Source organism: Podarcis cretensis, assembly GCF_951804945.1.
Source record: "Podarcis cretensis genome assembly, chromosome: 16".
Classification (NCBI taxonomy): domain Eukaryota; kingdom Metazoa; phylum Chordata; class Lepidosauria; order Squamata; family Lacertidae; genus Podarcis; species Podarcis cretensis.
The window spans coordinates 8,286,477-8,299,724 of NC_137186.1; the positions used below are offsets into that span (position 1 = coordinate 8,286,477).

A 13,248-nucleotide genomic window follows, 5' to 3' on the forward strand; every position below is an offset into this window, starting at 1 on the left:
TGGTTTCAGCGAGAGAGCGAGAGAGGTGGTGGGATATCTTGGAGATCCAAACTGTGGTTGAAGAACCCATGGCTCTCCAGATGTTGGACTCTAAATCTCATCAGCCCCAACAGTCAGTCAACATTGCTCAGTTATCACCTGGGTGTTCGGGGGGGGGGGGAATACAGTGGATTCTTCTATTTCCTCTATGTGTTTGGGGAGCCAGATAATGGTTTTTTCCAGTGTGTGTGTGTGTATGTATGTGTGTGTGTGTGATTCTATTCCTCCCTCCAATTTGGTTGCCATTCCCCCTTTTCAGCAACTCAGCATACCACGCCATTGTGTTTTTATGGGGTTGTTATGCGAACACATTGATTTCGATGTGTCGATCTCACTTCTGTCCCCAGGAAGCATCCAGATGTTAACCAGTAAATTACATATCCATTAAATAGATTTCAGACATATTTTTTTTAAAGGAAAAATGACATGTAAAATAAATAAATGATAAGAGAAAAGCTGTGGTAGAAAGAAAATACTTTGGTTGGTTTTTTAAAAGAATTCCAAAAAATGTAAATAAAATACTTTTTGCAAATGAAACAAATGGAATGGAAATGGCCAAATTTACAAACCAGAAAGTTTACACCCTATCTATTGTACTCAGTTCTTGGTGGTAATTTAAGCTTTCCATTCCCCTATTTCTCTGATTCATCAACCTTCCAGTTCGACAGATAGAAAATTCCAAAAGGACCAGTGGAAGAGACAAATGTAGAAACAATTTCAATCTCCCTCTCCTCAATATGGACTAGCATCTTGCGCAAAGGCGTGTTTCCATCACGTATGGTGTGGCTTGGTAATGTAAGAGTCTTGACTGGTCAGGTGTGGAGGGAGGGATGACGGCCAGGTATTGGGGAAGAAGGGCAGCAAAAGAGTGGGAGTTTGGTGGGGTTGGCAAACACACACACAAATGCAAGTACATATTTATAAATGTGCGCACATATGTTTTTGCATGCGCACACTGGCTTTTCCTGTGTGTACCCTACTATTACAGTGTGATGCCAAAGGTATTTGTGTGGCTCCCAAGCACACACACCCCAACTCAAAAAGCATACGTCAATTTTATTTTATTAAAAAAATTCTTTTGCTGGCCGCTCCTTTGGGTCCCCTTAGAAAAGAAGCTTGAGAACTACAGTTCTCACCAAAGCCAGTTTGTCACATTGGCTGAAGGACCAGGTGCACAGCCTGGGAGTCATTTTGGACTCACAGCTGTCCATGGAGGCTCAGGTCAATTCTGTGTCCAGGGCGGCTGTCTACCAGCTCCACCTGGTACGCAGGCTAAGACCCTACCTGCCCGCGGACTGTCTTGCCAGAGTGGTGCATGCTCTAGTTATCTCCCACTTGGACTACTGCAATGTGCTCTATGTGGGGCTACCTTTGAAGGTGACCCGGAAACTGCAATTAATCCAGAATGCGGCAGCTAGACTGGTGACAGGGAATGGCCGCCGGGACCACATAACACCGGTCCTGAAAGATCTGCATTGGCTCCCAGTACGTTTCCGATCACAATTCAAAGTGTTGGTGCTGACCTTGAAAGCCCTAAATGGCCTCAGCCCAGTATACCTGAAGGAGCGTCTCTACCCCCATCGTTCAGCCCGGACACTGAGGCCCAGTATACCTGAAGGAACATCTCCACCCCGTCATTCAGCCTGGACACTGAGATCCAGCACCGAGGGCCTGCTGGCAGTTCCCTCATTGCAAGAAGTGAGGTTACAGGGAACCAGACAGAGGGCCTTCTCGGTAGTGGTGCCCACCGTGTGGAACACACTCCCTTCAGATGTGAAGGAAATAAGCAGCTATCCTATCTTTAAAAGACATCTGAAGGCAGCCCTGTTCAGGGAAGTTTTTAATATTTAATGCTGTACTGTTTTTAACATTTGATTGGGAGCCGCCCAGAGTGGTTGGGGAAACCCAGCCAGATGGGTGGGGTATAAATAATAAATTATTATTATTATTATTATCATCATTATTATTTGGCAGTTCCCCATCGCTTGGGGGGTTGGCTCATGTGGCCTTTGGCTCAAAAAGGTTAGCTGCTTTTTGAGGTTTTTGTTTTTCTTCCTTCAAGTCTGCTCCCTCCTCACCCTCTGAATCTTACCCCTGGACTTGTGCCCCAGTGGTATTCCATGAACCCACCACTGAAGGTAATGGTTGCACCCCACCCCTGTTATAAATGGATTATTGCATCTCGCCCTCCCACTGCTCAATTTTTTTTGTGCATCGTAAGCTTTGGCACCCAAAGCAAACAGGATCACTGATTATTTGGTACAAGACGTGTCTACACAGGACTGCTGTCTCTCTCTCTCTCTCTCTCTCACACACACACACACACACACACGAGGAGGCACAACTGTTCTTTCCTATACAAATGTCCCCCACTTCCACAAAAGAAACAGATTCTTGACCACATCTCGTTGGTTGATTGTTTGGGTGACTTCATCCAGAATTTCCTCCAAGGAGCTCTGGGTCCTGCAAGAGAGAAAAGTGAGGAATCATTGCAAATGAGCGTGGACAGCGTGGCTCAAAATCGGTGCTGCTTCAACGGCCCTTTACAAAACTGGCATTTTCAATCAGTGAAAACAACAACAACAACCTTCCATGAGAAAACCACCCACTTCTCAACATATTGGAATCATTGATTTATTTGCTGTTGCATCCCACTTCAAGGGGGGATTCAAGAGGGTATACATAGTTCTATCCTCTCCCTGTTTTTCTCTTCAAAACAACCCTGTGAGGTAGGCTAGGCTGAGACACAGTGACTGGCCTGAGGCCACATCCAGTGGACTCCATGACCCAGCAAGTATTTCAACCCTGATCTCCTGGGTCCTAGCCCAGCACTCTAACCATGACCCAACTGTAGCTAATGCTAGTCCTACTGAGAGTAAGGTAAAGGTAAAGGGACCCCTGACCCCTGACCCCTGACCTCGTGACCGACTATGGGGTTGCGGCACTCATCTCGCTTTATTGGCCGAGGGAGCCGGCGTACAGCTTCCAGGTCATGTGGCCAGCATGACTAAGCCGCTTCTGGTGCAGCAGTGCAGCGTTTACCTTCCCGACGGAGCGGTACCTATTTATCTACTTGCACTTTGAGGTGCTTTCGAACTGCTAGGTTGGCAGGAGCAGGGACCGAGCAACGGGAGCTCACCCCGTCACGGGGATTCGAACCGCCGACCTTCTGATCGGCAATTCCTAGGCTCTTTGGTTTAACCCACAGCGCCACCCATGTCCCTCCTACTCAGAGTAGACCCACTTAAATTACTGGTCAATTTAGGCCCATTAATTTCAGTGGATCTACTCTGGGTAGGACTAACAACGGACTCAACCCAATGGAAATAACTGGTTTGACACCTTGCCTAGCTGGATCTGCTGTTGTCAACATAGCCTTTTGTTCTCAGGGCAGCTTATACCAAGAGAACAAATGAAACACAATGCAAGAAGTAGGTCAGCAATTTAGCACTTAAAAGTGTGTTTTGTCAAAAGAGTTCAGTAACAAATCTTACAAAACCACACCCTCTGTGAAGGTTTGAGGCTGGGAAAGAAACATGTTTGAAGCTGACAGTAGGGAAAATGGGAATCTCTGAGTTGTTAGGCTGGTTTGTTTTGGTTTTTTTTCCAGCTGATTGGTCTGAAGGTGATGAGGAAGAACTGTAGTTCAGTGGTGAGCATCAGATTTCCATGCAGAACATCCCAGGTCCAATCACTGGAATCTCCAGGTAGGCCTGGGAAATGCTCCCTGTCTGAAACCCTGAAGAACGGCTGCCAGTCTGAATAGGAAACACTGAGATAGACAAACAGTCTGACTCAAAATAAGGTAGATTCCGAAGTTCCTATGTTCAACAGTAATTAGTTGGTTAGGAAAGATGGGGGGGGTCACACCTGGCAACCAATGAGCCCCTTTCTGCAAGATCACTCCCATGGATTTAAAATTGTACGAAGACAGAGACTTGCTTTTCCCAAGAGCAATATTGTCTGGTTCCAGAATTAACACTAAATACATTGTTTCTGTTAAATGAGCCACTATAGCCTCTAGAGGGCCATGAAAATTTGTGTCCCGGGCTTTTTAGACTCATCTACCCATGTACTAAAAGGGACGCGGGTGGCGCCGTGGTCTAAACCAAAGAGCCTAGGGCTTGCTGATCAGAAGGTCGGCAGTTCGAATCCCCGTGACGGGGTGAGCTCCCATTGCTCGGTCCCTGCTCCTGCCAAGCTAGCAGTCTGAAAGCACATCAAAGTGCAAGTAGATAAATAGGTACAGCTCCGGCGGGAAGGTAAACGGTGTTTCCATGCGCTGCTCTGGTTTCACCAGAAGCGATTTAGTCAAGCTAGCCACATGACCCAGAAAAACTGTCTGCGGACAAACGTCGGCTCCCTTGGCCAGTAAAGTGAGATTTAGCGCCGCAACCCCAGAGTCGTCCACAACTGGACTTAAAAGTCAGAGGTCCCTTTACCTTTACCCATGTACTATCTGAAACCAAAGGGTTTCCCAATGTGAATACTGGCACTATTTTCCACTTTCCTACCTCACTATAATTGGAAACACCCTCAGAAAACAGCCTCAGCCTTAGTGTCTCTTTCTTGCAGTAATTTCAATAATAATAATAATAATAATAATAATAATAATAATAATAATATCCCGCCCTCCCCAGCCGAAACCGGCTCAGAGTAGCTAACAACAATAAAAGTAACACAGCATTCTAAAATCAATTCATTCTAAAATCAAATCAAAATCAAATCAATGGCAACCATTGGGCTAGAGTTCTATGAGGATTACAGAAGGAGGGGGTCAGACTGTGCCTTGGCCAAAGGCCTGGTGGAACAGCTCTGTCTTGCAGGCCCTGCGGAAAGATGTCAAGTCCCGCAGGGCCCTAGCCTCTTGTGACAGAGCATTCCACCAATTGGGGCCACAGCAGAAAAAGCCCTGGCTCTGGTCAAGGCCAGCCTAACCTCTCCGTTGCCCCTTAACCATTTGGGAGGGGAATATCCACCATCTAAATATATCCTTTGAGGTGACCCTTTGATGTGACGCTTTGAGGAAGGACCACAGTTCAGTGGTATAGCATCTGCTTTTCATTTAAAAGGATCCAGATTCAATCCCTGGCATCTTCAACTAAAACAGGAGCAAGGTTGCACTCCCCCTGTTCCTCTCTCTGCATAGGTCATCCATCAGGGCAACCAAAGCCAACTCAGTCCTGTGGACAGGACTGAACCCATATTGTCATTGACTCAAGTTCTACCCGTTGTCGGCTCTGGCTCCCCCTACTGTTGGGCTCCCAGCCTTTCACCCTACCAATCCCAACAGGTGCCAGCCACCATTATTGCTCATTTGGAAATATTAGAGCCACACCAATGCTCCAGTAATCTCTCTATTACGGAGGCTGGTTTTGCAATGGCTTCCAAGGGGAAAGGGATGCCAAAGGTTCATGAATGACTTTCCTACCCCGCAATTCTCTCCCCGATGCTTTTTAACATCTTTATGCGCCCCCTTGCCCAGATTATACGGAGCTTTGGGCTGGGCTGTCACCAATATGCTGATGACACTCAGCTCTATCTGCTGATGGATGGCCACACCAACTCGACCCCGAACACATTGACCAGATGCTTGGAAGCTGTGGCTGGATGGTTTCGTGGGAGCCGATTGAAACTAAATCCTTCGAAGACAGAGGTCCTATGGCTAGGTCGGGATGGTATGGGGATGAGGGACCAACTGCCTTCTCTTGCGGGGGCCCAATTAGTGCCATTGCCTTCCGTTAAGAGTTTGGGTGTAATCCTTGACGCCTCCCTTTCCATGGAGGCGCAGGTTACAGCAACAGCTAAGGCAACATTTTTCCACCTTCGCCGCATCAAGCAGTTGGTCCCTCATCTTTCCCGCCCTGACTTGGCCACAGCGATCCATGCGACGGTCATCTCCAGGCTTGACTACTGTAATTCGCTCTACGCGGGGCTGCCCTTGAAGCTGTCCCAGAAACTCCAGCGGGTACAGAATGCTGCAGCGAGGCTCCTCACGGGGTCTCTGCCATGGGAGCATATTCACCCAGTGCTTTTCAAGCTGCACTGGCTCCCGGTGGAGTACAGGGTCAGATTTAAGGTGCTGCTTTTGACCTTTAAAGCCCTTCACGGCCTAGGACACTCGTACCTAAGGGACCGCCTCTCCCGGTATGCCCCACGGAGAGCCTCAAGGTCCATAAATAACAACACCTTAGTGGTCTCTGGCCCTAAGGAAGTTAGATTGGCTTCAACCAGAGCCAGGGCCTTTTCAACTCTGGCTCTGGCTTGGTGGAATGCTCTGCCTCATGAGACCAGGGCCCTGCAGGATCTGATTTCTTTCCGCAGGGCCTGTAACACAGAGTTGTTCCGCCTGGCCTTTGGCTTGGAGCCAATTTGATTGCCTCCCTCCCTCTCTCTTTTTTTTTTTTCTTTTCCTTCTCCTCCTGCGATGAGGCTACATTTTAATATTTTAATGTTCCATTATTTTAATGTTGTATTTTATTTTTGTTTTTAAGTTGTAATCATTCATCTTGTTTTTATTATTGCTTGTAAGCCGCTCTGAGCCCGGCCTTGGCTAGGGAGGGCGGGGTATAAATAAAAAAATTATTATTATTATATTATTATTAATAGATAATGGAGCTGCAACAGAATACTCCATATGGAACAGTACCTTCTTTGAAGTCCACGCCAGGGACACAATCACCTGGGGCACACTTCAGTAAACACAGGGCACAACCTCCTTGTCATTCATCAATTCAACGTCGGAGTCGGGGAGATTCTTCATATGCTTGTACTTATTACTGGATGTCCTCTGGAGCCACAAAGAAGAGAAGAGGATGGAGAAGGAGATAAAAGATGTGAGGGATCACAGCTTCGGAGAATGAATCATATCTTACACCCACCCATGTTTACTTCTACAGGTTTTGATGGAATTCCTTTTCATATAGCAGAAGTCCCAACAGATTATGCGAACCAAATTGGATTAGCCATGGGAGCTGCCCATCCCCTCTGTAGACCCACCTGAATTCTTGGTAATTGGTTACAAGGCCAGATAAGGATATGCCAGCCTTTTGCCCCTTTCCTTAGAGTGAGAGGTGTTGGTTGCTTGAAATGCAAATTGGCCTGAGAGGAGTGTGGTGATTGGAGAAAGGTCAGAAAGCCACCAACGATGCCTCCATAGATACAGGCCTTGTTTGTACCCTACATTTAAAGCAGTATTATACCACTCTAAGAGTCATAGCTTCTCCCCACGAATTCTGGGAAGTGTAGCTTGTTAAGAGTGCTCAGCACTTTTAGAATACCCCCTATCCCCCCACCCAAAGCTACAATCCCCAGAGTTCCCTGGGAAGAGGGATTGATTGATAAGCTACTTGTCTAGATGATATTTCTCCATCTGCCTGCTGCTCTGGATCCATCTGTGTTGCTAGACCCCTTTCCCCTCAAACAAGGATTACCTTGACCGGTGAGAGTTCCTGGTGAATTAGTTTCTTAAACTCACTCTTCTGGAATTTCTCCGTCTCGGCCACCTTCTTGTGGTTTGCCTTGGAGTTGCGCTCAATCATGTTTGTGAAGGCTTTGTACAGGCTTGACATCTTGCGATGCTCAGATGTTTTCCTGCAAGTAGGAATGAAGGCTGATCACAAGAACATAATAAAAGCCTGCTGGATCAGGCCAAAGGCCTATCTGCTTCAGCATCCTGGCTCAACTGGTATTCAGCAAAGAGGGTTTATTGTATGAACCAAAAGCCGTAACAATTTAACTGGTAGTCAAAGACATATTGTGGAAGGGCTACGAGTCCCTTCCTAGTGCAGGAGACTGAATAGGTCACTGTAGGTCTTCTTTTTACAGGCCACCTTAAAATACCTGATGGCCTTGGAGGACCCATTCATGATTTTCATTCCATTTTGGAAGCAACTGCAATGTGCTTTGCTAGATGCTGAATTATTTGTAGCTGTCCTCTCGTTGCTTCTTTTATTTCTTATGTTGTATCTTCCTGTGTTGGAATCTGCACTCATAGATTTCAGATTGTAATAAAATGCAATAAAAGAAAGAAAAGATGCAATCGAAATGCAATGAAAATTCAACATGAAATTTCAATGCAGACATGCCCTGGACCACCTGAATGAAGCTCATGGATCACTGGTGCTCCACAGATTGCAGTTTGGGTACCACTGTTGCAGGGGTGCCACTGTGGGTACCCACTGCTGCAACTTGGGCACGCAACATCACACGCACTATGTGCAGGCGTTTGTGTGTGACGTCACACATCTGCGTTGCGGCGGCAGCGTTGACTCCTCTTCCTCCTCCTATCCACAGACAGCGAGACACCCTTTTCCATGGGGAGGGGCTTGGACTTGGAGACAGAGAGACCCACCAGCCAGAAAAGGGTGCATCGCTGGCTGGCAAAGAAGGGCAGAGCTGAGCTGCTTCCCTCTCGGAGGCAGTGTTGCTGCCGCCTCCCAACGTTTTTCATTGACTTTGTGGGCACCCAGCCCCCAAAATTATTATTTTTTTTCTATTTTATTGAATTTTACAAGAAAAGAAAGAGAAACAAAGAACAATACATAACACTGTAAACACATTTATATACACGTTTTCCAAAATGCAAACTAAAAAAAAAGACAAAAGAAAAGAAAATACTTTTCATAACCAATAATGTTACCAAATTCATGCTTCAAACATTACAATATATAAATCCTAGTCAAAATATTATAAAAGACTTCCGCCGCATTCACCACACGTTTTAGTTATCTTGCTCGCCTTTACATCTCTTCTTCAATCATTTCCCTTCCTTGGGTTCTTTCATAATCAGTCAAATCTTTATGTTCCCTATATTCTTCACAAGGCTAGTCTAAGCACAACCAAACTTTTGTATTTGAGCCCTGCTTGTATAAATAGTCATTTAAGCATTCCCATTGTTTCTGAATTATAGTTTTGGATTTATGCCTTATTAAATCCGTCAGGTACTCACATAGTTTACTTAACCATTCCCCTTTTGTTGGGATAGAATTTCCTTTCCAATGTTATATTATGATATAATTCCAACGTTAGATATTATATACGGATTTTCCTTTCCAAAATTATATTATTGTGGGTGCCCAAGCACCCATGGCCCCCTGGAGTTGGCTCCTGTGCACTGTTATAGCCATTTGATTTTCATGACCCATTTTTCTCCTGGCAAGCAAGCAAGTATCACCCAGGGAGCTACACCCCACGGCTGCAAATGAACAAAATAGGAGGCGGAGGAGTGAGAGCAGGATTTGACCCATGACTCACACCCAAAACTGCCCATATGTTCTCCCACACAAATCATGGGTGTCTGCTGGGACACTTGGGATTAACCTGGAGAAATGACACCTGTTGACACAACAGGTGCAATCCTAAGAATGTCTACTCTGATGTAAGACCCATCAAGTCTAATGAGTCTTGCTACCAATTAAGTAGGTGTCAATTTGCAGCCTCTCAGCTGTCAACCCAGAAGATACTTTTTTGTTTTTTCAGTCAATCTTTATTACGGTCCAGAGACCCAACAAATCGTTACAAAGCAATGCACAATTCAGACAGGCTACCTCCAGTTAAACAAGCATTTTGTTCAGACTTAAAGATAGGGATCGTTGGTTCTTGCAACCACCAATAAAAACTTCGCCACTGCTAATGTTCTAGCGTCTGGTCTTCCAATAGGAACCTGACACAGTGAGCCTCTGATTTTCCCGGGGAAAGGTACCAACAATTATTAATTATATTATTAATTAATTATTTGGTTTTTGAGGTTAAAATTTTACAGTCACATATACAACATAAAAACAAGATTCCAAGGAATATCTTGGACTTCCCTCCTCCCCCTTGTGGGTCCTATTGTCAATCATTTCCTCCTGCACAGGTTTCCTCAAACTCAGCCCTCCAGATGTTTTTGCGACTACAACTCCCATGATCCCTAGCTTGCAGGACCAGTGGTCAGGGATGCTGGGAATTGTAGTCTCAAAACATCTGGAGGGCCAAGGTTGAGGAAGCCTGCATCCTGCATCTTTTATGAAAGTCCTAATATTTAGAGAGCTATTGTGTCCAAAATTCACCAATTAACCACAATCTCCAATCCACCTAACGATTTTAACTATTTACAATGGTCTTTAAGATGGGTTATTTTAAAAATGCCCATTCCTTATTAAAATTTCGGCCTTCCTTATTTCTGATTCTTCCAGTCATTTTAGCCATTTCAGCATAGTCCATCAACTTGATCTGCCATTCTTCTCTGGTCGGGACTTTATCTTCTTTCCATCTCTGGGCCAATAACATCCGCGCTGCTGTGGTCGCATACATAAATAGTCTTTTCTGCTCCCTAGGAATTTCGGCATCAACCGGGAAGATTAAGGACAGTCCAAAGGAAGGACTTCCTCACACAATGCGCAGTTGAACTATGGAATTTGCTCTTCACAGGAGGCAGCGATGGGCACCAGCTTGGATAATAATAATATTATAATAATTTATTATTTATACGCCACCCATCTGGCTTAGTTTCCCCAGCCACTCTGGACAGCTCCCAATCGAGTGTTAAAAACAATACAGCATTAAATATTAAAAACTTTCAGATGTCTTCTAAAAGTCTGGTAGTTGTTGTTCTCTTTGACATCTGGTGGAAGGGTGTTCCCCAGGGTAGGTGCCACTACTGAGAAGGCCTTCTGTCTGGTTCCCTGTAACCTCACTTCTCGCAGGAAGGGAACCACCAGAAGGCCCTCGGCGCTGGACCTCAGTGTCCGGGCTGAACGATGCGGGTGGAGATGCTCCTTCAGGTATACAAGACTGAGGCCATTTAGGACTTTAAAGGTCAGCACCAACACTTTGATTTTCAAAGGGGATTAGACAACTTCATGGAGCAGAAGGTTGTCATGGGAGTTTTGTTCCATCTCCACAGTCCAAGGCTGGATGCCTCTGAATACCAGTCACTGGGCCTCAGGTTCTGCTCTGAGGCTTCCCAGATTTAGAGCAGACAAAACGAAGGGCTATAGGTCATAGGTGCCCAGCGCATGCACCGTGATGTCATGATGTCACATTGCAGCGTGATGTCATGACATCACGCGCCCTGCAGCCTCAGAACCTGGCTTCTGGTGCCACCAGAAGTCAGGTTCCAAGATCCTGCAAGGCTCAGAGAGCATCAGAAATTGCATCAGGGGGCCCTGCATTGTGGGTGCCGAGCTCAGGCCCCCGGGGGCCCCTATAGGAAAATCACTTCAAAATGCTTCATAAAAACTGATTCATATGGGGAAAAACAATAGGTTGCATTTAATGTTGAGGTAGACCATTGAAATTGATAGGCATGACAAACTTAGATCAATTAATTTCAAAGGGGGTGACTTGAAGATGTCTGCAAAATAATAATCATATACTGGTAATAATAACAAGTTCGAAGAATGGATGCTTTTGAATTATGGTGCTGGAGGAGACTCTTGAGAATCCCATGGACTGCAAGAAGATCAAACCTATCCATTCTGAAGGAAATCAGCCCTGAGTGCTCACTGAAAGGACAGATCCTGAAGCTGAGGATCCAATACTTTGGCCACCTCATGAGAAGAGAAGACTCCCTGGAAAAGACCCTGATGTTGGGAAAGATGGAGGGCACAAGGAGAAGGAGATGACGGAGGATGAAATGGTTGGACAGTGTTCTCGAGGCTACCAGCATGAGTTTGACCAAACTGCGGGAGGCAGTGGAAGACAGGAGTGCCTGGCGGGCTCTGGTCCAGGGGGTCACGAAGAGTTGGACACGACTAAACGACTAAACAACAACGAATCAATACGCATGCCTTATTGTAGAGCGAAATCATTGTACTCATCATCTAACACAACAAAATAATATGCATCTGAACAGTAAGTTACTAGAATGCAATAGTGGGGCAAGGCTGTTTGCTTCCTGCCCTGATTTTGAGCTTCCGAGATCATTTGGCTGTCTACAATGGGATAGGGCTGTAGCTCAGCAGTAGACATAGGTGCCAACTCCCTGGGGCCCTGGGTGCCTGAGCACCCACAAATTTCAGTGCCAGGGACATGCATGCTGCATGGCACCCATGGCGCTGGGCACCCACAGTCATGGAGCCAATTTGGCACTCCTGGATTTCGCCATACAGTAAAAACCATGTACAGAACAATTGCATATATAAGAGTAGTCAAACACACACACAAACATATTCAGATACCAACTGGAACCACCATCAGCCTCTCATCATCAATGCATTTCATAACATACCATTTTTCTATAAAGCACCAGTACTTCCACTGATGATGTTCTATAGTCTGAATTTCCCCCAGGTTGGTTTCAGGGGCTGGGGGCACTGCTAAACCACTGAGCCCCTTGGGCTTGCTGATCGGAAGGTCAGCAGTTCGCATCTCCGTGACGGGGTGAGCTCCTGTTGCTCTGTCCCAGCTCCTGCCAACCTAGCAGTTCAAAAGCACACCAGTGCAAGTAGATAAATAGGTGCCATTGTGGTGGGAAGGTAAACGACGTTTCCATGCACTCTGGCACTTGTCACAGTCCTCCGTGCGCCAGAAGTAGTTTAGTCATGCTGGCCACATGACCTGGAAAGCTGTCTGTGGACAAACGCCGGCTCCCTCGGCCTGAAGTGAAATGAGCTCCTCAACAGTCGCCTTTGACTGGACTTAACCGTCCGAGGGTCCTTTCCCTTTCCCTTACCCTTCATGCATGGTGAATCCTTACAGCAATGGAAGTGAATTGGGCTAAATGAGCTTTCAATACATGCCTCATTCCCAACTCTGCGGTCCTAGGACTGCATCCACACAATGTATCTAAACCATTTTTAATTTATTTTTAAGCACATTACTTTCTCCAAAGAATGCTGGGCACTGCAGCTAACTCCTCACAGAGCTACAAATTCCCAGCACTCTGAAGAACGTGTGCCTCCCCCTGGATTCTTCAGGTGAGTTTGCTTTAAATATGTATGCAGCCTAAACCTAAGACAGAATAAAATCCCAAGACTTACCCAGGTCAGCGCTGAGAAATTGGCCCGGGCAAATGCCGCATTCTCTTATGCTGAGCGGTGAGAGAAAGTGGGAGGCGGAGGGTGAGTTTCCTTCTGGCCAAACCTGCTCTGCTGTTGTTGTTGCTCCATTTCCCCTGCGTTCCTGCTGGAACCCTCCCAGATGATCATATGTCAGGAAGGTGTTTATCCACGTGGGTGAGGGACAGGTTGAGAGAGATGGGGAGCAGGTTAGCTCTCTGCAGGA

The 13,248-nt window shown here is 46.1% G+C and overlaps 1 long non-coding RNA gene across 1 annotated transcript; it reads right to left on the reverse strand.

The window, feature by feature from the left end:
* Positions 1–498: 498 nt before the first annotated feature.
* Positions 499–13,056, reverse strand: LOC307205793. The gene is made up of 4 exons (XR_013834060.1): positions 13,005–13,056; positions 7,473–7,632; positions 6,689–6,829; positions 499–2,502 (listed from the first exon to the last, which is right to left on the reverse strand). It is a non-coding gene; the product is annotated as an uncharacterized lncRNA (long non-coding RNA).
* Positions 13,057–13,248: the final 192 nt, after the last annotated feature.